Raw genomic sequence first — 24,097 nt, forward strand, 5'->3', positions numbered from 1 at the left:
ACATCAGTGATATTGATTCTTCTGTAGATATCGATTCTTCTGAACGCGTGTTTGCAGATGACTGAGTGTTGTATAGAATAATTCATGACAAAAGTGATTGTGCAATTCTACAAGGTGATATACAGTAAAACCTTGTTGACACGTTCCCGCTTAATACGATTTCCCGGCTCCTATGCTCTAAATCGCGAAAACTTAAATGCCCCCATAAAGCTGTTTAATACATTCCCAGAAAATACGATTCTTTGGCAGCAACGTTAAGCATTGTGGCAAACTGCAGTCGTATGATATGTTCTGCAGGCGAGAATTCTGATTCGTCTGTGCAAAAAAACTGCTCTTGCATGTTTGCGAAGCGCCAAGTAGCAGACTGCTGCCACAAGTGACGGCGGTTTTTTTGCAGAGTTCAACTGTCAACTTTCCCACACAGAGACCCGTCTGAACTGTCAAAGTATAATGGTTTTCAAAAAATGCCTGTTATTTTCTGCAGCACAGTGGTTTTCATGATTTGGTGCGGCCTGTAAAGCTACCGGATCATCGGTACACAGTTGCTGCCGGAACTCGGCCTCCCGACCCTTTTTTCATGCCCGTACTACGCCATTAGCACGGCAAGTGCGAGCTCTCTCACTTTTCTACTGTCGGCGCTCTGCGATAGTTGTCCCTGGCCTACCTATGTGGAGGTTTTCCACAGCACGTGTTCTCTGCACTACGGCAGCAACAAGATAGACAACATTACTCACAACGCAGCCAATAGCGCACGTGCTTCAGGACGCCGAGAACAATGTAACTGATATCACAGCCAATAAAGACCACTCTCCACTCTGACACCAATGCCGAACATATTAGGGATAAGCAGACCGTGCCAGGTCAGGGTGTGTACCAATTTGATTTTTCCAACTTCCCGGACTTTTCCAGGTTTCGCATGATGATTAAAAGCAAATTCCATGACCGTCACATCACCACTAATAATAATAATAATACTAATACAGTTGAATACGCGAGCTATGAGCCAGATGAAGTTGAGAGCTGATGGGCAGTCAGGTGGTGTTCTACAGTGCTAAGAAAAAGCAACAAAACACCTGCTTAGAGATAGCGCAGCAGCCAAGCATAGAATAACAAAACTCGGTTCGAGTGCAGATACCGGACCATTCCCAATTATATATTTAATTAAAACGCATGATAAGCGAATCAATTAAAGAAAAAAAACAGGTCAGAGGTGCAGCCCACTGGCGACCATCTGCCAGTAATGCACTTCCTGACCAGAGCAGGACTGCCCACCCTGGAGCAGTACTTGGCCACTACTTCTCACGACTACAGCAATGAATTCTTGGCCCTCAGTCCCTAGCAGCTGCGAAACAATTGTCCAAGGCGGCGGTCAGACCTGCGACGCAGCGAAGGGTGATAAAAATATTTGGGATAGGACAGGCCACCACTGTAATCTGAACTTGGCTACCTGCAACGCTAGAATACTACCTAATGAGGCTAGTCTAGCTGTCCTATACAAGGAATTAGAGGGTGTTCAATAGGACATAATAGAGCTCAGCGAAGTTAGGAGGACAAGTGAGGCTTATACAGTGCTGAACACAAGAATATACCTAGCAACATAGAGGAATGCTATGGCAACAGTGAGAAGGTGGCAAGTATGATAATTAAGTTTAACAAAACGTACAAGATGAAGGTGGTACAGGCCTACGTGCCTACATCTATAGATGATTACTTGCACTCTAATTTTCGCCGGCTGACTCTTAATCGAAAAGCGAATTCTTCGCTGCACAGTAATTATAAAAGGGCGGCTGGGCCGCGCACGCAGGAGCACTGAAAAGGAGCGACTCGACTCGTTGGTAACAGTTTCATGACTGATATAATGAAAAGTACTAGAAAGTTGGAGAGAAAAGAGAGAGGAAGAATACGAAGAAGGAAAGATCGAAACCAGTCTCACGAAGGCTACGGTGAAAATGGGGCGGGTGAAGCCCCTTCACCCCCATCGGCTTTGTGTTGGCGGCCCTCTTCTTGACTCGTGAAATTGGGCGGCGAAGATCAATGTCTTCGATGGCGCCTGTACGACGGGAAGTCAGGACGAACCCTTCTGAATTCTACACATCCTCCCCCCCATGAGCGGACGCGCACTCCTTTTCGTCTTCGTCCCATTGTGGCTGCTTAGGCGTTGAGCTTAAGCGAATACAATGTCAATGGCGTAAGCTCCCTTGCATCCGTACAGACGAAGGTCGAAGGATAGAAATTAACCACAGCTTCTGCCTGCGCAAAAAGTTTAGGGGGCTGTCGATTACGCACCAATGTTCTTGGAATTGTTCGGAGCTCAGGAAGCGGCCGGCACCATTTGTTTCATCTGTCTTGCATATCTGAAAGGACATTTTCGTCTTATGTTGTACTGCATACTCAGAGGCTCGCAAACATCATCTTCGTGGTGCAGGAAAATTTCTTGTTGGCACATTTCACATGATGACGTAAGGTGGCTGCGGAGAGTAAGTGGCTGCACTTAGTGACAAATGGTACCCTGTTATTCAGTATTCTTCGATTGGGAGTAGCATTTCGCCCTGCTTTGATGTACCTTAATACCACAGAAAGCGGAGGGTGTCACGATCGATCCTTCTCAGCCAGCTCAATTTAGAGAAAAGCCTCTTCTATGTCAGACATTATGGCCACATTGTTCACTTGAAATCGAATTGAAATGTCTGATAAACTTGGATTTAGGTTGGGTCCTGCGCAGAGAATGTCGTTCAATGATAGCTTCTCTGCTTCCTGCTTCTTTGGATGACACATCGAATATGACCCTAAACTTGGTTGTTTCACTACCTGGCCGAAAAATGCCTGAGTGTGGCATGTAACGAATAGGCCTCTGTGGAGACTCGCCCACTTCGTTGACTTTCCCAGCGTGACCAACCTGAAGATAGTTCCGGATTGCCTGGTCATAGCTGCAGATTGGTTAATCATTTCGCAGTAGTTTTGCAGAGAGCGAGTGAAGCCTGTGCAATTCCGTTGCCTCGTTTTCAGTCAGCTGCGATGAGCTTTTTTTTTTCATAGGAGCCTGACTTCATTTTGACCGTTCTGGTGGACAATGGTGTCCTCAAATGCCTCAAGAACGTTGTCGTTTCCAGTGGTTAGCGCAAGAACGTTGTGGTTTCCAGTGGTTAGGTTAGCGGTGTGTCATCGATGATGTGGTAGGTGTTCCAGTTACCAGTTTGATCTAACTTGACAAGGAATGTCATTTGGTTCCTAGTTCACACTGACGCACATCACGCCAATGCTCATCAGGTGCGTTGAGGCAGACGTTGTGTCTGTGCCCTGCAGCACCCATACAAACACAGTCTCTGCGGCTACGAGCCTCTCATTGAAGCGCTTGACACTACCTGTTGTGATGTCCCAGTAGTAATCAGCTCCAACAAGCAGCTCGATTCCAACTCCAGGCCGGTAGCCGTCAGGTAGTGCGTCAGCAAGTTTGAGGCCCTGTTCCTGCAACGAGGTGGGTGACGCGGTTGTCCGGTGGTGGCAGCAGGTCTCCGCTGATCTCCGATATCTTGAGTGCTTCTATGCAGACTCTGGTACTGTCGCGCCAGTTCTTGAGCCAGCATTCCACCAGACAGCAGCTCCTTTCCTCTAATGGCCTCTGGCTTCCAAAGGGATAGTCAGCCTCTCCTTTCCGATGACATGGGGCTTTAGACGACAGGAAATCTCTCGTATGAATGTTCTCTGGCTACCACCACCAAATAGCATTAGTACCAAAGCAGTCTGATTTTCTTCTTCTGCAAATGCTCCTGCCGTCTGTAGAAGTACTCTTGCCTTTCCTCAAGTTCGCTTCACCTGTAGCGATAACTGGACTGTGACACCGGCTACTCAAGCACGTTCACTTGAGTGAAGCGGCACTGCTCTTTAGTTGAGCTCGCAGACGCCCATTGCGTGCCGTCCCGAACACTTCGCACACTTCAGCCATTTCAATGTTCGGCACTTGGCGGTGCGGCGATTTCTTTTCGCACACTTGTACCAGTGCCGCTCCTTTGACATCATCGCTTTTTTTCTTGTCATGGAATGGGTGCGATACACCTTTCTGTGGTGTGCCCTTCTTGATCACAAATGACGCAGAGAACCTCACCTCCCGTGACCACTAGAGCAGACGCAGACGGTACTTGATGGCTATTTCTAGTGCTTGGAGCTTACTGTTGCATGGCAGCGTCAGGCACCGGTCGTACTGCACGCTGGGCTCTCTGTCGGCTCTCTAACTCCACTTTCAGGAAGCTTAGGAACTGCTGAAGGTAATCTTCAGGAATGGCTTGTCGTGTTGTCTTTCTCGGATAGTACTCAAGCAAAGCTCATTCGGGATGCTTTTCCAGAGAACGGTCAATAAGAGCATGCCATATGTGCTCGAAGCCACACCCAATGCCTCGAGACAGTGGACGCTCGTCTGGAGTTCATCGTAGAGCGTCCTTAACCAATAAGTATCGTGAACATTGTGCACCGGGCGGACCTCAAGCAAATGCGACATATGCTCCTCAATGATGACCTCGTCCTTGCCGAATCTTTCAATCAATGCATTCACAGCAATTTCGTAGTTTCGTTCACTGAGTGGCAGTCTGTCGATAGCAGCAACAGCTTTTCCGCTTGGATAGCTGGTCAGATACTAGAACTTGTTGATGGTATGAAGCGCTACATTTTTGTGAATCGTGGACTCAAACTGGTTCCAGAATATGGTTCATGAGCGCAGATCCCCGTTAAACTTCACAATCTTTTGCTTCGGAAGTCTGGTTGTCAATGATAACTTGAGAGATGAAGGCGCCACTGTGCTCTGAATAGAACCAGGATGGACTGCTTGTTCTGAATCATTGGTTCCTGACGAGGTGCTTGACCGTGTTTTGCTTAAGGCTTCGTTCTTTAGGGCTCGCTTGATTGTCTTCGTGATGGTGATTTTTTTGTTGTAGTCAATGCATTCAGTGAGCGCCGCATCGAGTTCCTGTAGCTCAATCTTCTTCTCGACGGCGTCCTTGACTATTTTTAGTTCATTTAGCTTGCTCAAGGAGATTTTCGGAATTTTCTTCGAGCTCACTGATGGCTCTGGCTAGCACTTGCAGCAAGACGCTGCTCTCTACAATGATGACGTCGATGGCTTTTCGAAGGGTGGCTTGCTTTTTCTGCTGTCGCTCCATTGCGCTTTCGATGTCAACTGGCGAAGTAATCCCGGGTTTCAGCACCAGAAAATGTAGGTGATTACTTGCGCTGTAGTTTTCGACAGCTGACTCTTAATTGGAAAGCGAATTTTTCGCTGCACGGTAACTATAGCAGGGTGGCTGGGCCGCGCGCGCAGGAGCCTTGAAAAGGAGCGACTTCACTCTTTGGTGGCAGTTTCCAAGACTGGTTTATTGAAAATGACTAGAAAGCCGGAACGGAAAGAGAGAGGTAGAATACGAAGAAGGAAAGATTGGAGCCGGTCCCAAGAAGGCTACCGTGAGAATGGGGCGGGCGAAACACCCTTGGCCACCGTCAGCTTTGTGTTGGCGGCCCTCTTCTTGACCCGTGAAATTGGGCGGCGAAGAGCAACGTCTTCGACGGCACCTGTACGGCGGGAAGGCAGGACAAATCCTTCTGAATACTCTACAACATCGAGCCATGATGATCATTTGCTTGAGCGCTTCTATGGCGACGTAGAGTCAGCCATTATTAAAGTAAAGTCACAGTATACTATTCTGATAGGCGACTTGAATGCCACAGTTGGCAAGAAACAGGCAGGGGACCATGCAGTGGGGGAATATGGTATCGGCACCAGAAACGCCAGAGGGGAGTTATTAGTAGAGTTCGCAGAGCGTAATATTTTATGGATCTTGAATACTTCTTTTAGAAAACGGGCTAACCATAAGTGGACGTGGCGAAGTCCTAACCTGAAAACTAAAAATGACATAGACTTCGTTCTGTGTGCACACCCAGGCATTGTACAGGATGTAGAAGTAGTTGGCAAGACCCAATGCAGTTACCATAGAATGGTAATAGCTCGTATTCACCTACATTTAAAAAGCAAAGACAAAAACTGATATGCAAGATGCAAATTAATGAACTAGGGGTGAGGAAGAAAGTACAGGAATTAAGTTTCACCTCAGAATAAATTAGTGGCACTAAACGAGGTAACCCACGTTAGCATTGACAAAATAAACGATAATCTAGCTAGTATCATCAAAGAGTGTGCAATGGAGGTGAGAGATATGGTCACTAGACAGGACACTGGCAAACTATCTCATGAGACGAAAGATCTTATTAAGAGACGACAAACCATGAAAGCCTCAAATGTAAACTACAAAATAGAAAATAGAGCTAATGGAGCTTTCGAAATTAATCATTAGGCATAAAGTAGCCGACGTCAAAAGGTATAACATGAAGAAAATTGAGCAGGTTGTAAAAGGCGGCAGAAGCCTAAAAGTTGCGAAGCCAAATTTGAGCACAAGAAAAATCGAATGTATACACTACGAGACAAAAAAGGCAATCTCATAACCAATACAGATAAGATAGTTGAGGTGGCGGAGGAGTTCTACAGAGAGCTGTACAGAAGCCGAAACAACCAGGATGATATCGCAAGAAGCACTAATAGCCCAGAGGAATTCGACATCCTACCAATCATGACGGGAAGTAAGGAAAGCAATAGAAGGAATGCAGATACACAAAGCCGCTGGTGAGGATAAGGCAACAACGGCCTTGCTGAAAAATGTCGAAGACTTTGTGTTAGAAGAATTGGCCACCTTATATACGCCTCTTGACAGAAAAGGTACCAGAATTTTGGAAGAACACCAACACCATTTTAATCCATAAAAAGGAGACGTCAATGACTTGAAAAATTTCAGGCCAACCAGCTTACTGTCCGTTCTCTACAAACTATTTACCAAAATAATGGCTAATAAAATTAAGGCGACTTTAGTTCAGTCAACCAAAGGATCAATCAGGATTTCGTACAGGCTACTCCCCAATACACCGTATTCATACTATCAGTGAGGTAATAAAATGTGCGGAATACAAACAACACCTATACATAGCTTTCATAAATTACGAGAAGGCGTTTGACTCAGCCAAAACATCAGCAGTAATGCAAGCACTACAGAATCAGGGGATCAACCAACCCTACATAAACATACCAGAAGAAATCTACAGTGGATCCACAGCCACCATAGTTCTACATGAAGAAAGCGACAGAATCCCAATAAATAAGGCTGTAAGGCAGGGAGACACGATCTCTCCAGTGCTATTGACCACAAGTTTACAAGAGGTTTTCAGGACCCTAGATTGGAAAGAGTCAGGGATTAGAGTTAATGGAGAATATATTAGTAGCCAGCAATTTGCTGATGACATTGCCTTGATGAGTAACTCAAGGGACGAATTACAGCTCATGATTACTGAACTGGACATAGAAAGCAGAAAAGTAGGTCGGAAAATTAATATGTACCAAACTAATATAGTGTGCAACAGTCTCTGCAGAAAACGGCACTTTGCGATATAGGTGGAGAGTGAGGAAATGGTAACGGCGGAGCCGAACAACGAGATTAGAGTAACTAGAAGGATAAAGATGGGGTAAATCTCATTCGGCAAGCATTGTTAAATCGTGAATGGTAATCTGCCACTAACCCTCAAGAGGAAGGTATATAACAGCTACAGTACTATCTTACTAGTACTTACCTACAGAGCAGAAACCTGGACGCTTACAAAGGGGGTTCAGCTTACATTGAGGACGACCCAGTGAGCGATGGAAAGGAAACTGATAGGTGTAACCTCAAGATACAATAAGACGGCAGAGTTGGTCAGGGAACAAACCGGTGTTAAGAATATCATAGTAGAAATCAAGAAGAAGAAATGGACATGGACCGGGCAAGTAGCACGTAGGCAGGCGAACCAGAGGTCCTTAAGAGTAACTGAATGGATTCCCAGAGAAGGCTAACACTTGAAGGGGGGGGGGGGGGGGGACAGAAAGTTAGGTTGGCCGATGAGATTAAAAAGTTCGCATAATGTGGCAACAAAAAGCACAAGACCGGGTTGATTGGCGAATCATGGAAGGGTCCTATATATATATATATATATATATATCTATAGCCTCCGGTAATCGACGCAAAAATGTAGCGATCCGTCTTTCTTCTTGACTAGGACGACCGTAGAGGACCACGCACTGTTGGAAGGCTTGATGATGTCGTCGTCAAGCATTTCTCGAACTTGCGTACCAATGGCTTCTCGTTCCTTCGCTGACACGCGGTAAGGCCGTTGGTGTACTGGGCAAGCGTCGTCGTAAGTGATGATTCTGTGCCTAGTGATCGAAGCCTGGTGCACCTTACAGGAAGTAGTAAAGCATGACTTGAATTCAAGCAAGAGTTTTCGCAGTGCTGTCTGGTTTTCTGGTGTGAGGTTACAATTAATATTGATATTCCTTAGAGACGTATCGGTGGCCTCTACTGCGTCCCACGAGAAGCAGATGGGAACGGTTCCTAATTCATCTGCAAACACTAACGAAGTGCCACGGATAAGGTGCCGGTGTTCGTTGCTGAAATTCGTAACGAGCAGTTGAAATCGGTCATCACATAGCTGTATGATACTCCTAGCCACGCAAACACCTTGAGTCAGCAGGTCTTCAAAATTACTTTCTGCAATTGCTTCACCATTTCGCAATCCACAGCATGTGACGTCTAATATAACACTGGCTCTTGGAGAAAGTGTTATACTTTCAGCAGAAACACGAAGAACGTCGGCACGTTGTTGGTCATCCTGCTTGTCGATTGCTCGGTCGGCTGAGAAAGTGATGCGATTCTCTTGAACATCAATGACAGCTCCATACTCCTGCAGGAAGTCAACACCAAGAATAACGTCACGTGAACATTCACGGAGCACAAGGAAACTTGCTACAAAAGTATACCCGCAGACCCGAACTCTACTCGTGCAGGTTCCAAGCGGAAAGACGGTGTGGCCACCAGCCGTTCGAATCACGGAGCCATGCCAAGGCGTGATTACCTTCTTTAGTAGTCTGATCATTTTCCCGCTTAGTATCGAATAGTCAGCCCCGGTATCAACTAAAGCACCTACTGCATAGCCGTCCATCAGCCCTGGTATATCCAGAGAAAGCCGCACATATCGCTCAGTCGAATCTACACCATTTCCTATCAACGTCGATCAGAGGTGTGAAGCACGTCCACTGCCAGTGACCTCACCTCCAAGGGTCGCTTGTGTTACTTTTCCCGACGGGGACTGGGGGACCGTGTGCCAGCATGTCGCTGGGGCGAAGATGAAAAGCGCCTCGGCGACGGTGAGCGCGACTGCCGTCCAGAAGGCGGTGGCATGCGCTGTTGAGCCAAGTAGTCCTCAATGTCCCGGGGCCGCTGGCCATACCGAGGAGGCGCTGAATATACTGAAAAGCCGCGCAGCCCGAGGCGGCGGTATGGACACTGGCGGTACAAATGGTCCGCTTCACCGCAGTGGAAGCACAGAGGTCGGCGATGAGGAGTGCGCCAAACATCAGAAGATGTACAGGGCTGGCGTAAACGTGGGGTGGGGGCGTGCGTGTGTTCTCGTAGTACCGTAGAGGCTGCGCCGACTGAAGTGTAACCGTAGGAGATGCCTGAAAAAACAGCGGGGAAGAGGAAGCTGGGCGCTTCAGGGCTTCCGCATAGGTCGCACGGTCGTAGTCAGCCGGGGCGGGTGTGCCGTTATCCAGACTCACAGGGTCACGAAGGGCATGATGCAGCTCGTTCTTGACGATGCTTGCAACGGAACTCACCGTAGGTAGTGGTAGTGCAGCAGCATTTTGCAGCTCCTCGTGTACTATAAAGCAGATAAGGTTGCGCAGCCGTTTGTATGGGCTACCGAGCAACATGCTGCTTTTGCCGAGCTACGACAGCGGATGCAGTCAGCCCCTGTTCTTGCGCATTTTGACGATGATGCTGAAACAGAGGTGCACACTGACGGCAGTAACATCGGCCTCGGCGCAGTGCTCGTCCAGCATCAACACGGCGATGAACGAGTCATAGCCTATGCCAGCCGCTCACTGTCCCGTACCGAGGTGAATTACACGACCACAGAGAAAGAGTGTCTCGCAGTAGTGTGGGCGATCACCAAGTTTCGCCCGTACCTCTATGATCGTTCATTTAAAGTGGTGACGGACCACCATGCCCTCTGCTGGTCGGTAAACATACGTGATCCCTCTGGACGACTGGCCCGATGGAGCTTGCCTCTACAGGAATTTGATGTGACCATCGTATATAGGTCTGGACGGAAGCATGAAGACGCTGATACACTGTCGCTTGTACCCATACCTTTAGTCAATCAAGAAGAAGAGGACGATAACAGCTTCCTGGGCGCCGTTAGCTCATCTGACTTGAGCAGATGCCAGCGAGAGGGTGAAGAGATTCGACTGCTCATCGACTATCTGGAGGGTCATAGCGCCGTTATACCTCGCCATCTATCTCGCGTCGTGACGTCTTTCTGCCTCCGAGATAATGTCCTGTACAAAAATAACGCCCGTTCTACGAGCCGCGCTTACCTCCTCGTCGTTCCGAAGGACATGCGGGACGAGATGCTCTCCGCGTGCCATGACGAGCCCACATCTGGTCATCTAGGTTACTCGCGAACGCTCGCCAGAGTAAGTGAGGCATACTACTGGCCCGGACTTTCGGCAAGCGTGAAGCAGTACGTTAAAAGCTGTCGGGAATGCCAGCGTCGAAAGTCGCCACCAAGCAAGCCGGCTGGATTACTTCAGCCAATTTATCCACCCCACGAGCCATTTGACCATGTTGGCATGGACATTCTCGGCCCATTTCCTTTATCGTCCGACGGCAACAAATGGGTCATTGTTGCAACTGACTATTTGGCCCGCTATGCTGAGACACAGGCGACACCACGAGCCACGGCTTCTGAGCTAGCACAGTTCTTCATGTGCCACATTGTTCTGTGCCACGGTGCTTCCATCTACAGTGATAACCGACAGAGGAACAGCGTTCACTGCACAGGTTATTGATGAACTTTTTCGACTAAGTAACACTAGGCATCGAACGACGACTGCTTACCATCCGCAGAGCAACGACTTAACCGAGCGACTGAATAAGACAGTCACAAACATGATCTCCATGTACATCGACGTCCAACACAAAACATGGAATCACATTTTGCCTTATGTTTTTTATTTATTTTATTTATTTATTCGGTGAGTGCCCCGCTTTGCTCAAAAAGGCGTTACAGCAGGGGGGTTACAGACTAGAATAAAACAATTCTTCGTTTATACAGCACACTTGCTTGTCTTGCAGCCGGCTCCAATCTCTAATGGTCATCACAAAAAAGGAATTATAAAACATGGTCGTTCTTGCACGATATTCTTTCACTTTGCGTCAGTGGCCATGTCGACTAGGTATGTAACTGGGTTCACTGAAATAGTTATGACGGTCAATCCCAGTCCGCCCATGAAAAACAGAAAAGAAAAACTTCAAACGCAGTTTTTTCCTGCGTAAAGAAAGCAATTCCCAACCCAATTCAGCTTTCATAGCACTGCAGCTGTCTCTCCGCTCGTACCGCCCTAAAATAAACCGCGCAGCTCTGTTTTGTATTTTTTGTGATTTTGTTTTGTATGAATCTGACGTTCCCTTATAACACCGCCGTTCAAGAAACGACCCGATTTACATCGTTTCACCTTCTCTACGGCCGCGAAGTTTAGGCGATGCTGGATGCGATGCTTCTTTGTGAAGACGCGGATCAATTAACAACTGACGCAGAAGAACTTGCAGAGCGTGCCGAGGAAGCTCGCCAGCTCGCCCGGCTATACATTGGTCAGCAGCAGCAGGTCGATGCACGACGTTACAATATGCATCACAATGACGTATCTTACAGTCCGGGAGACCAAGTTTGGGTTTGGACCCCTGTTCGTCGTTGTGGCCTCTCTGAAAAGTTGCTCAGCAGATACTTCGGTCCGTATAAAGTATTACGCCGCGTGAGTGACGTAAACTACGAAGTGGTTCCGGACGCTACGTCCTCACGATGGGTACAACGAAGACAACTGACCTCTGACATAGTTCACGTGGTGTACATGAAGCCTTATTTTGCGCGTTCCTAAAAGACCACTTTTCCTGTGTTTTTTTTTTTATTTGTGTTCCGACAATTGCCTCATCATTGGTGAACTTATCACGTGTAACATTTGATTATTGGTGCCCTTTTTCATTGTTTAAGCTACTTTGTTTTGTTTGTTTTTTTGCAATAACTTTACAGCATCGAGCGATGCTTTCTTTTTTTTTTGTTGAGGAGGAATATTGCCACCTACTTGTAGTAGTGGGTCGTATGCCAAGGCGAAGGCTCACACCACTAAAAAGAAAGAAGTGCGCGTGGGCCCCGCTCTGGCAAACTAGCCGAACTGATGCGCTTGGTTAGAGCCCTGTTGCTCAGACGCCAATAAACCTTGTCCACACCCCTGGAGCGACGTGACAATATATATATATATATATATATATATATATATATATATATATATATATATATATATATAGGGAGAGAGAGAGAACTGCAGAAGGAAAAGTCGGGCGCCTGCCCCCTCCGGGAAAATGAAAACTCTCCACCTATGGACAGCATGTGGATGCATATGCACTTAAAACTCGTTACAACAGTCACACCTACCAGAAAAATACTTCATTATATCAGAAAATTTGTTATAAAACATATATTTACAGCACTTATGACAAAGGTTTTCCTAATTTAGTTTGTTATAACGGATAATTCGTTATGTCCCAGTTCATTATATTAAAGTTTCAGTGTATAACCAAGTGCATCTTTTTGCTCAGTTTCTACAGTGAGACGTGTAATCTCATCTTCATGGCAAGCCACTCACTCATCTCATTCCTCTTCTTGTTGTTTTCCTCTGTGTGACTCGGAGCTAATGGAGGACAGCCAAGTCGTGGAAGAATTTTTTAGATATTTTCTGTAGTGTATCATTCGTAGAAACTATAGTTCCAAACATTCATTCCGTTTCTCGAAGTTACAAAAAAACAAAAAAAAATACAGGCTTTGTTATACGATCATCTAAGTTTTTCCGAGCTACAGAAGTGCATACATCAGTGATTTACTGTCAATCTTTGTCTCAGGTGAGCATTATTTCATTCTTCTCATATGTTTACTTGCGCACTCATCTTCATTTTCTTCTTTTTTCAGTACTTTATTGCTTGTCCTAAAACTGTACCAGTACCGACTATTTCGTATTATTCTTGGCATGTCTTTTTCTATTTTGAACAGTTTATTATTATTATTATTATTATTATTATTATTATTATTATTATTATTATTATTATTATTATTATTATTATTATTATTCCTGCTACTGTGATTCTGACTTAGAGCTAAAGGTGAAAAACAGTGGCCGTCCCTATGATACAATGACTCTCAATATTTTGAAGTATTTATTTCAACACTAAAGCACGACTTACAATGCCTTCAACAAAAAAAGTACAAAAAATTATTATTTTCACGTGCCGTGATGGCCGGCACAAGTATTTGAGACAAATGTTCCCAAAACGATTTTTTCGATGATTATGCGGCCGAGCCTTCGACGTGAAAGGGAAAAAAAAGAAGTGTTTCTATAACGACGGTGATGCTTTCCCGAACATTTATTTCCATATTACTTGTAGCCGTGTATCGCCGTCCCGATGCTCCACCTGAGTTTTCGCAGGATTTATGTGATCACGTCTCAAGTTTTAGACAGCAGAAAAAATAATTATTGCTGGTGATTTCAACCTTCCTGGTGTTAATTGGGAGAATCCATTTACTTCTAATGAATCCAGCGCCCTTGTACACAGTGTGTTCGACTTATTGATGTGCAGTAATTTGGAACAGATGGTTAGACAACCTACTAGTATTCAGGGTAGTTCCTCTTCTATATTAGATCTTGTTTTTTTGAGCCGATGCATGACCGACTTTTCTGTGACAATTGAACCTGGTCTTTCAGACCACTATATGATGAACAGCGTATGCCACTTCTTGACAAAGAAAAGTGCTCCTTCTAAAACCGTCACAGTTAAAGATTACCTTCATGCAGCGGATGAAAGCGTCTTAGACTTCCTTGACATAAACTTGAGCAATTTTGGTGGGTCTGATGTTATTGAGCTATGGAAGACATTTAAAAGACTATGTCGATACTGTATAGATCACTTTGTGCCTAATAATAAGAAAAAGTATCACTAAAAAAAATCCCTAGACACCCATAACATTTTGCATCAAAAAATAAAACGATTACGTTGTCGTCGTGCATCTCAGAAAACTATTCAAAACAAACAAGACAATCTTAAAATAGTCTGTCCGATGTTCTAAGGAATTTTATTTTCAACATACTCTAACAGACTTCATACGGACGGCTCCTGATAAATTGTGATCGCAATTATCTTGCAAGAAAGACAGTGCTCTTTGAATAATTCACAATGATACAATTATTACAGATAAAACAAGCATAGCGACACATTTCAATTAGTACTTTCAAAGCGTTTTCCAAAAAATATTGCAATATCGCACGTGCTTATGCTACCTCTCCTTATCTCGACTCAGACATTGTGCCCCTATATGGCGTTGTATCTATGCTTCTGAATTTAAAGACTAAAGCTTCGCCTGGTCCTGATAACATTCACAATGCGTTTCTGCGTCGATACGCTGAGATGGTTGCCGAATTTCTTGTGATCATTTTCCCTTCTGCGTCGATACACTGAGATGGTTGCTAAATTTCTTGTGATCATTTTCCGTGCCTCTATGTCTTCTTCTTCTGTTCCGATAGATTGGAAAACAGCACAAATTGTCCCAATATTATTATCCGGAGATAAATTATTGGTTACAAATTATCTTCCCATATCTATTACTTGTTCTTGTTGTAAGCTTCTGGAGCACATCATAGCTGACTACATCACTAATTTCCTTAATGACAACAACATATTAACCCCCTTTCAACATGGGTTAAGGAAGGGTTTGTCCACTGTCACACAACTGGTCACAGTCATACATATATTCGCATCTATTCTTGATAAATCCGGTCATATTGATGTTATCTTTTTAGACTTTAGGAAGGCTTTTGATTTAAGTTCCCCACAATAAATTGATTCTCAAACTTAAAAAATATTGGCCTTCCAGAGTTTATAGTAAATTGGGTCTCCCCATACTTGTCAAATCGTACACAATTTGTTGATATAAATGGTCACCGTTCATCCAAACTTCAGGTTACATCAGGTGTTCCCCAGGGAAGTGTCTTGGGACCACTAGTATTTTTAATATACATAAATTATATTGTTGAGATTGTCCCTGAACATGTCGGAATAAGGCTATTCACCAATGATTGCATACTGTATAAGGAAATAGTTACTATGAATGATCAACAGCTTTTAAATTCCTCCCTTGATAACGTTTTCCAGTGGTGTAAGCAGTGGGATATGAAACTAAACTCAGACAAAACAGTGTACATGAACATCACGAGGAAGAAAAACTTCTCTCCTTTTCCATATGCGCTACAATCTCACATACTCAAAGAGGTCAGTGAATATAAGTACCTTGACGTAAAAATAACCAAAAATCTAAGTTGGAATATGCATGTATCAAACATTTGCGCATCCGCCTTCCATAAGCTATGCTTTCTCAAGTAAAAACTTCGTCTTGCCCCACCATCTCTGAAGCTGTTAGCCTATAATACCATCATTAGACCTACTCTCAAATATGCGTGCGTCATTTGGGACCCATACACTGGAAAAAACATTCATGCCACAGAAATAATTCAACGTAAATGCATTACGTTTATATTTTCTAAGTACCGTATGATAGACTCCCCCACAGCCATTAAGAAAGAAAATAATATACAAGAACTCTAGCTTCGTCGTAAAATTGTGAGATTAAATTTTTTTTTCATTTAAAAAACACATATCGCACTAGATGCCTCTACGTTTATCCAACCACTGACGTCACGAGAAACTAGAAATCGTCATGCTGCGTCGATAACACCATTCCAGACACGTTTCAACACATTTAAGTTCTCTTTTTTTCCTCGTAGCATTGCAGGCTGGAACGCCCTGACGTTTGAGTCGCTACAACACATTGAATACTTCGACTTCATCACATCATAAATCTAAGCAGTATTCTTTTTTTGGTTCGTATGTGGAGGAAGTCCGTGCACTAGTAATCCCAGCCATTTACATAAATGTGTTAACGTAATAATACTCCTATTGCTGTGCCAAGTGTTACTTTGCGAGTATGTGTTTGTGTAGTTTTTGTGTACATATACTTCTCCTGGTCGTGAACTGTTATCGATTTATGTAGGGAAAAGCTGTTGGATATAAATTGCTATGTGTACCTGTTTGTATGAGAGTATTATTTCATATGTACAATGCGCGTATTGACTACTGATTTATTGTGATTTTTTTTTTGTACAAGTGCTTGTTCCCACTCCTGCATGGGCTCTGATTTGAGACAGCAGTATTCTGTAAATAAATAAATCAAATAACAAAAACGAACAGATCAGAAGCTTGTGCCTCCTTTTCTAAAAAGTAGAAATCACCTGAGTTATCATGTATGCTTGCCACTATATTTCCATAAATCATTGGTGCCATGGAGTGACTTCAGAAGGGGCCATGACAAGTTCGAAGCAGAGCATTGCCTGGGAGCGCTAGCCTCCACAGCTGCCGGCAAGTTGGCTCGGAGAGCCTTCACGAAACTGCAGCGATAGCCAGCAACCGCCCCCCCCCCCCCCCCCCGTGCGCAGGCCGTGGAAGGAGCAAGCGTGTGCAGCCAGACCGGCTGTGCTTACACTTATTTATAGGGAAAACTGGCGTTGCTATCTGCTGAACGCATGGGAATGCTGAAATATGCGAGCTTCAAACTTGACTCAGATTTGTATTGTCCACTTAGAGCCCGGACATCTCGAGCACACGTCTATTTTCATCACGTTCCTTGCGTCAAAGTGGTTTAATTCTTATTGAAGGAGCACGTAGTAGGCTAGTTATTTTTTATCATTGCACAGCAACAAGCTTTATTTAAGGGGAGATGCTCCTCGAAAAATTTTTTCTTCAAATATTAGTGACAGCTCAATGAAACTTTCACTGTTTATAGAGTTTGAGCTCCTCTGTTCAAATATGCTTTCATTTTCTTGATAGCTCATTTAGTTAATTTTTTGTAGACAATGCATTTGTAAAAACAATGCATTTTTGTGCAAGCTTAGGCAACAATAGTAAGCACAAGAAAGCTCTAAAAAATAGCAAATGTTCCTCTTAATAAATTGAGGTATTCAATAAAGCAAAGAAACATTGTGTAACATATGTGTGCTGGCCTAGAAAAAAATTCTAATGCTGAGTTTCAGTTTCACCATGCTCAAAGAACAAGCTTTTGAAAATATCTAGGTGATCATGCTTTGGAGACCTCTGAAAATGGCTTATTCGAATTCAGGACATGTTAAACATTAAGCATGCCAAGTTTCGTTGCAATCTGACTTCATAAAGTGTACAAATTTTAGTGCACAAACTATAGAAATGCCAAAAAACAAGGAACTGAGAAAAACAGGTTTGAAAGTTGAAAAACATGTTTAATTCTATACTCTTCAACCGATCTACACGAAATTCACATAGAATGTCACCAAGGCTTTCTGGGAAATAGTTCACAGTTTTAGAAGGATCCAGCGCCATATGTTGGGCCCTCACAGTCCCTGCGAGCTGCCTCATCCAGGCGGAATTTTTTCGCGGCACTGCGGCGATGGGCCCTTGCTTCAGCTGTGACCTTTGCCATCATGCTGGAAATGCGCCTCTTGTTGGCATCCTTGCCTAAAGAAAGCAATTCCTTCGACGGGAGAACTCCAAGTTCCTGAAGCACCTCTTCAAACCCAGAGTGCCCTCGGTTGAACCAAAGGACAGCGATTGCCGTCGCTGTTTCAGCCACGGTTCTTGTGGCAAATTTTGTTTTTGGGCATAACAGCCATATTTTGCTGCTGAGCGATTCAGCTGCGTTCTGTGTCTGTCCTTTCACGCAACGCTGAAGCAGCTTTTCTTCAGTCAGCCTTTTGTAGACTGGCAGCAGTGCCTTGCCTTGGGAAGGTGTGAGGATGGGAGTGTGGGGTGGTGCTGGCTCACCCAGTGCTTGTGCTCGCTTGTGCTTGCACCAAGACGTGTCACCGTCTGGGCAAAACTTGTGACTGCTGGCACCATCTCTGGAGCAAGAGTGGAAGTAGGATGCCCAGACAGCACAATACATGTTGCGAACACTGCCTCTGTTACTAGTGATAGCGACTTGAAAATAGCACTGCAGCTTGTGAATTGTTGCGTCCTTCAGCTTCTGCCCTCTTGGCATCTTCAATTTTCGGAGAGCTGTTCAGAGTCTTTTGGTGACATGATTAGTGCAGTCCTCCTTTAGCACAGGAACATCTTCATAGAGATTCAGTTCTGACACAGCAGTATATGCTTTGCTGTCCCCATCAGAAAGGAAAGTTGTGAACTGCAAAGGTGTGCTGTAGGAGTCCGTTCTTTTCCATATACTTACTGCAGCCTCGGTTTCCATTGCATGTGCTGAACAGGTTGTGTTTTTTTCACACACGGGTGTGTGAAATGCTTGCCAAATTTCTTCTTCTCTATCCTCCAGTGCCTTGTGCCTGCTGCAGCTGAGGCAATAGTTGGACAACACCTCAAAGTCTAAACACAGCCCTGTGGCAAGGGAAATAAATGGCCATACCCACACCATTATGGCTTTTGTGGCCTCTTTTTTGCCATGTTCCGTCGAACATAACGGCTACATCTGACGATCCGCCGTCATCGGCAGTCAGCTGTCTTGCTCGTGCGAGGTTTTCAGCGACGGCTTTCATGGCGGCTGCGTGCACTTTTTTGGCAATGGCCGTGAATGTATTATGATGCACTGGTTTTGTAACGCCAAGGATCACGCAAAACCGCGCAAGCTGATTGTGTCCGACGCCTATCGCACGCGCTGCGACCACTGACTTTACATTTACGGCGAAGCTGTCCCGTGCGCTGCCGCTGGCGGATGTATCCTCCCTTTCACTGCATGAGGCAGACACGCGGCTTGACGTGTACGTTGATGAAACGACAGTTGTAGCACATGCGTCATTTCGGCAATAAAGTTCTAAAAGCAATGCCAGTCCTTTTCGTTTATCTGCCAATTCTCGAACAGACAACTCGCACCGTCCGCAGTTGGGGCATACTGCGCCGCTGACGAGGTTCTGCATCAAGTCCATCTCGCAAATAAATGCGCTGCCGCTCTCACCTTGATGCTCGCTTTCGTCGTTGAACATCTTCATTTTTCTCTCTGAAGCACTGACGAAATCATCGACGCTATGGATAAAGGTCGGAGAATCCAAATCGGGTGCTTCGTCGTTGCCGGGGCTAGGCCTAGCAGCAGACAAACCTCCCGTTGCCGGAGCTCTCCGCTTGCGTTTGGTGCGCCTTCCATTGAACTGGTGCCTCGTCATAAACTTACGTGAACGAAAGTCACGTTTTTCACCGGAATCCATTGGCACCATGGCAGAGAAAAAGTAACTCGGGCGGTTGTTTCTGCCGTCTCGTCTCGGCAAAAGCAGGAGAACGAAGAAAGAGCGCTCGCGCACGGATGCGTGCCGGAATGCTCGCAACCAATGGCAGCGCTCCAATCAAGCCACGTGACTAGAAAGGCCCGCACACCACGCTGGAATGCATTGGGTAAATGCTTTTTTTTTTGTTGTTGTTGTTGTATTTTCAACGAGAATGCCACGCTGCCGAAGTGGGCTTTTGGAAGTGAGGGTTAGGCCTACATGCCCGCGAAATTTCAAGAGGCGGCGATGCGACAGAGCGAAGTGCCGCGCGCGCGAAAATCGAGTAATTTTGTACTTTCGCGAGCTACCGCGAGTGCTTTAATTGTATTTTTCGATAACTTCTAGTTGATTCTCAGCTTTTATTTTTAAATATATTAAGGAGAAGGCTTGGAGGAATACAAAACAAAACAAAACACAAAATTGACTTTTTCGAAAAAAATCGCCGTTTTTCGACCCGCATCTCTCCTTAACACAAGAAACATCTGCGTTGATGTACGATCTGACAAAGCGTAAAAAGTAGCGAACGGCTGCTAAAGTTGGCACACAGACTGCAAAGCCAGCATTCACACAGCCTCTACTAGTTGTGTGTTTTTTTTTCTTTCGCCATTTGGTTATGCCATGGAGGTGAGTAGACTTTTATTTCACGGTATAATACGAGTCAATGAGATCTGCTTATAAAAGTTTTGTTTTAGGAAAACTTTATTTGAACAGTTGTATTCACTTTTGAGCCAATGGCTCGCTCAACACCAGCCAACACAAGCCTCGCAGATGCATATACCATAATTCCCAGCGGTCCAACAGCTCTCCTTAGAGATTCACATAGACATTGGTGCCAGATTTCTTTCTAGGTAGTATTGTGAGAAATTCTATGGCCCAGCATCCTCTCAATTCATTGCCAATAACACACACCTCCAAGATCAACGACAGGCATTATTCGTAAAAACGACACGCCTGCGCAGAAGGCGCAGCACAGTCACAGCAAAAGCTAGAAGAGCGGTCTTTCAGAGCCTTTTCTAAACACTCATTGGGTAACTGCTGCCAGTACACTAGTTTGATGCCCACTACGGCATTAATAATAAAAATTTTAAAGTAGTAGGCTGGCGTTCTCTACGCCATTTTTCGTCATTCTTCTGAGAAGCGTGGTATATTTTAAACAATTGCGAGAAATTTCGAGCCAGTTGTTAATGCAGTGGTTGAAGACAATGAGGAACGATGCCTGATGCGCCACAGTTGATAGGTGAACAAGAATAAGCTTTTGTAATGGGTTGTTTGCAGTGGACGATCCACTCGTTATGCAACTCGCATTGTGCGACGACTGGTTGTTCTTTTGCTGTTTTAAAACGCTCTTTAAGTCATATCAACGCGATTTCTTTCCCGACATCGAGCCTGCTAAGTCAAGTTTGCCAACAGTTCCCAAGCACCGGTGTAGCTCAGTTGTAGAATACTGGGCTGGCACCCAGCGGACCCGGGTTTAAGCCCCACTGTGCCATTGGTATTAGGTTTCTTTTATCTAATTTTGCGCAATGTGATATGGACACTAGCGACGGCGGACAACTACGGCGCTGCGCGTGACCCAAGTTGTGATCTCATAACAGATTTCACTGTAAAAGAAGAGGGAGAGATTTCTAGCTGACTTCAACAATTTATTGCGAATTCCAGAATGCATGCTGCGCTATGTTTGACCTGCATGCTCTTAAGAGCCTAGAAGGGTTCGTACAGGTTTCCAAAGCAAAAATACAAGAATATTCAAAGACTTTCCAGGGCCTGTCAAAGATTTTTCAAGGACTAAAAGCGGCGCACAAGGTTGAAATTTTTTACTGTGACCCCCATATTCAGAAACGCTACTTGAGTTGAAATTGACTTTCCACCGACTTGAATTCAGCACAAACGCATTTCGAACACGCTGTTTTGGGGCGGTGCCAAGGTAGCACAAATACACAGACACGTTTCTGAAGGACCGTTTCTGAATACAAGAGAAGTTTTTGAAACTAAGTCATCTTTATTGCACTTATAAACGGAATGTTGTAAGTACATGCATATTTCAATTACACCTAACATGTCTAGTCTGCACTTTAGCTCACGTTAGCTCCACTAGCTTCACCACTCGCACAATAGGGAAGGGGGCATAACCGAAGAGCATTATGAATTTCTCTTTGTTTCAAGTTTCACACAGTTGTGTTTTACGATTCAACGCATGCAGTTTTGAAAAACTAAACCATATCAACTCACGCCAAAATACTGTTTCGGAAATGGGGAACTTATCAGGTCCATGCCGATTCATACCTGCCGAGTTCAAGGATTGAGATCTCCGCAACAGCAAGGGGGTGCTGTGGTGGGAATATCTTTCAGCATTTTGAAGCAGCCATTGAAGCAGGCAAAACCTGCTTTTGGAGCAGCTACCTCTGTGTTTGGAGCATGCAGTGCTTTCCATTACACACACAAAGGAAGAAAATTTAGCTTTAATTTAGTAAAATGAAGCTCAGTGGCAGAGCATCGGACATATTATTTGAAGGTCGCAGGCTGAAATCGTGCCAGTGGCAAGTTATCTCTTCATCCACATTTCTTTCTCCACATATGAATTACAATTACTTCTAATAACCCCTGTGCTTTCCCTGGCATTGTCGTTTGTTAGCTCTCATTGATATTATGTCTGATAAAGAAAAAGAGCCATTGAGTTTACACTTTCTTTGACTCCGTTTACGTAACCATTTATACAGAAGCAGCAAGCCTACAAAATAAGCACTAAAAATTAACACAAGTAGGATTTTGTGCAGAAGCAGTGACATAAGATAGTGAAGGATACTGCACCAAGCCAGCTGTAGCATGAAGTTCACGGCAGCGCACACACACACCCATGTGCACTATGAACACACCAACACATTCAAAGCTCGTTACAGTAAAACCTCGTTAATATGTAGTACATACATGCCAAGAACCAGCAAGAAAGGCAGCTAACTGCGCACTAAACGTATTATGCATTATAACCACCAACTACATAGGCGTGTGCTAGGAAGAGGGGGGGGGGGGGCAAAGGTTTGTCACAGTGCCCCCCTCCATATCATGTCAATGCCTGAGGATGACTGCGCCCCCCTCTCTATCATGTCAATGCATGTGGCTGAGAAACCGGCTTTGCCCCCCCCCGCCCCCCGTCGTTGCACGCGCCTATGATGCACGCCATCACCGCTATAAGAGTAATAAAGATAGTGCCACAGGAACTGTTGCTTAATATGCTCACCACGAAGCCTTCTCTTTCTTTTTGCCAATGTTCAAAATTTATTAGCACTCTCACACGACCTTCAGATGGCACGCGGTGGTGACACTAAAGAGCATTTCGAAACTACTGTGAGGTTCGGGATACTTAGCCAACGCAGCAACGGGCATAGCGACTAAACGAACATAATCAGCTGTCGGCAACAAATGTGTACCCCGATCTGCTATTAGCAAAACCGTTTTTAGATGCCATGCAGTTGCAGAGAGCCGCTCATCTACCGGCTAGCTGCCTGCAACGTTTCGCCTACTCGGCGTACCCACCGTGCCGAGCCGCTTGCGCCCACTCCACTCAGACCATGCACAGATGCGGCGAGAAGCCTGTAGGGTTCACGTGATGATGCGAGCTTTCTGCAAGCAGTGCTCTACCAGTCCTGGCAGTGGACGGGGCACGTTTGGGCTGTCACCTCAGAAAGCGTGTGCTAAGCTTGATGTCTTGGTGCACACAATCTACAACGCACAACTCTGCAACTACGAGCTTTTTTCGTTTCTGCAAAGCGGTACACGCTGAACACGGTACGACACAATTATTGAGGTGGCAACGATTGGCGCCTCAGAACTCTCAGGTAGTCGTCGGCTATCAAAAGTGTGCAGTAGGCTTAAAGCGGTGCTACGTCGTCACACACATGGGCTTCTTGTTGGCGAAGTCATGCTGGTGCCGCGCCTTTCGGTAGTCGCCAGATCGCCTTCGTTCTTTGCCTATGGTTATAAAAATGCACCGCGACCATCACACGGAAATCGGAATAATTGACCAGCTGATTCCATGCTTTTGCAGCAGCTCAACTGTTCGCAAATGCAGCAGTGCACGTGTACAAGATGACAGATGATGACCATCACATAATATCTGCTCATGACGTGTGCTATGATGAACATTACTTTCGGTTCCAAAATCACCTTGCGGCGCAGCGATGGCGCAAATTCGAAAGACAAAACCCTTTTCGAGCAGTACAGCGCAGTAATTTCCGATTGGTGCAGCTGGGCGCAGGTTTCCCACCACTGGGGGTGGTGTCGCGCTGATTTATTTGCCCCCCCCCTTTTTTGCACCAAAAAAACATTGCAAAAAAGAAAAAAAAAACAGGGTGAGGAGGTGGTCAATAAACATCGCAGTTTTGCGGACTCATACAGGCGTGGGGTGGCTGAACACCCAAGGGGAGGGTCTCCCAACTGGAGTAAAAGGTGCGAGTCTCAAAGGGGGCAAACAAACTTGTGTCTCTCAAAATTTCTCATCAAAACAACTAGCAAAATCTATTTTTGTCAAAAGAACTCGCGTATGTTTTCTTGGGACACACGTGAACAAACGGGATGGTGCAGCCG

The 24,097-nt window shown here is 45.1% G+C and overlaps 1 protein-coding gene and 1 pseudogene across 2 annotated transcripts in view; both read right to left on the minus strand.

Moving 5' to 3' along the window:
* LOC119176178 (uncharacterized) overlaps positions 1 to 24,097 on the minus strand; it is a 181,353-nt gene that overhangs the window by 117,082 nt on the left and 40,174 nt on the right. The gene's annotated exons all lie outside the window — the stretch shown is intronic.
* LOC142775643 (uncharacterized) lies at positions 17,482 to 18,691 on the minus strand (annotated as a pseudogene).

The sequence above is a fragment of the Rhipicephalus microplus genome, chromosome X (assembly GCF_043290135.1).
Source record: "Rhipicephalus microplus isolate Deutch F79 chromosome X, USDA_Rmic, whole genome shotgun sequence".
Lineage (NCBI taxonomy): Eukaryota > Metazoa > Arthropoda > Arachnida > Ixodida > Ixodidae > Rhipicephalus > Rhipicephalus microplus.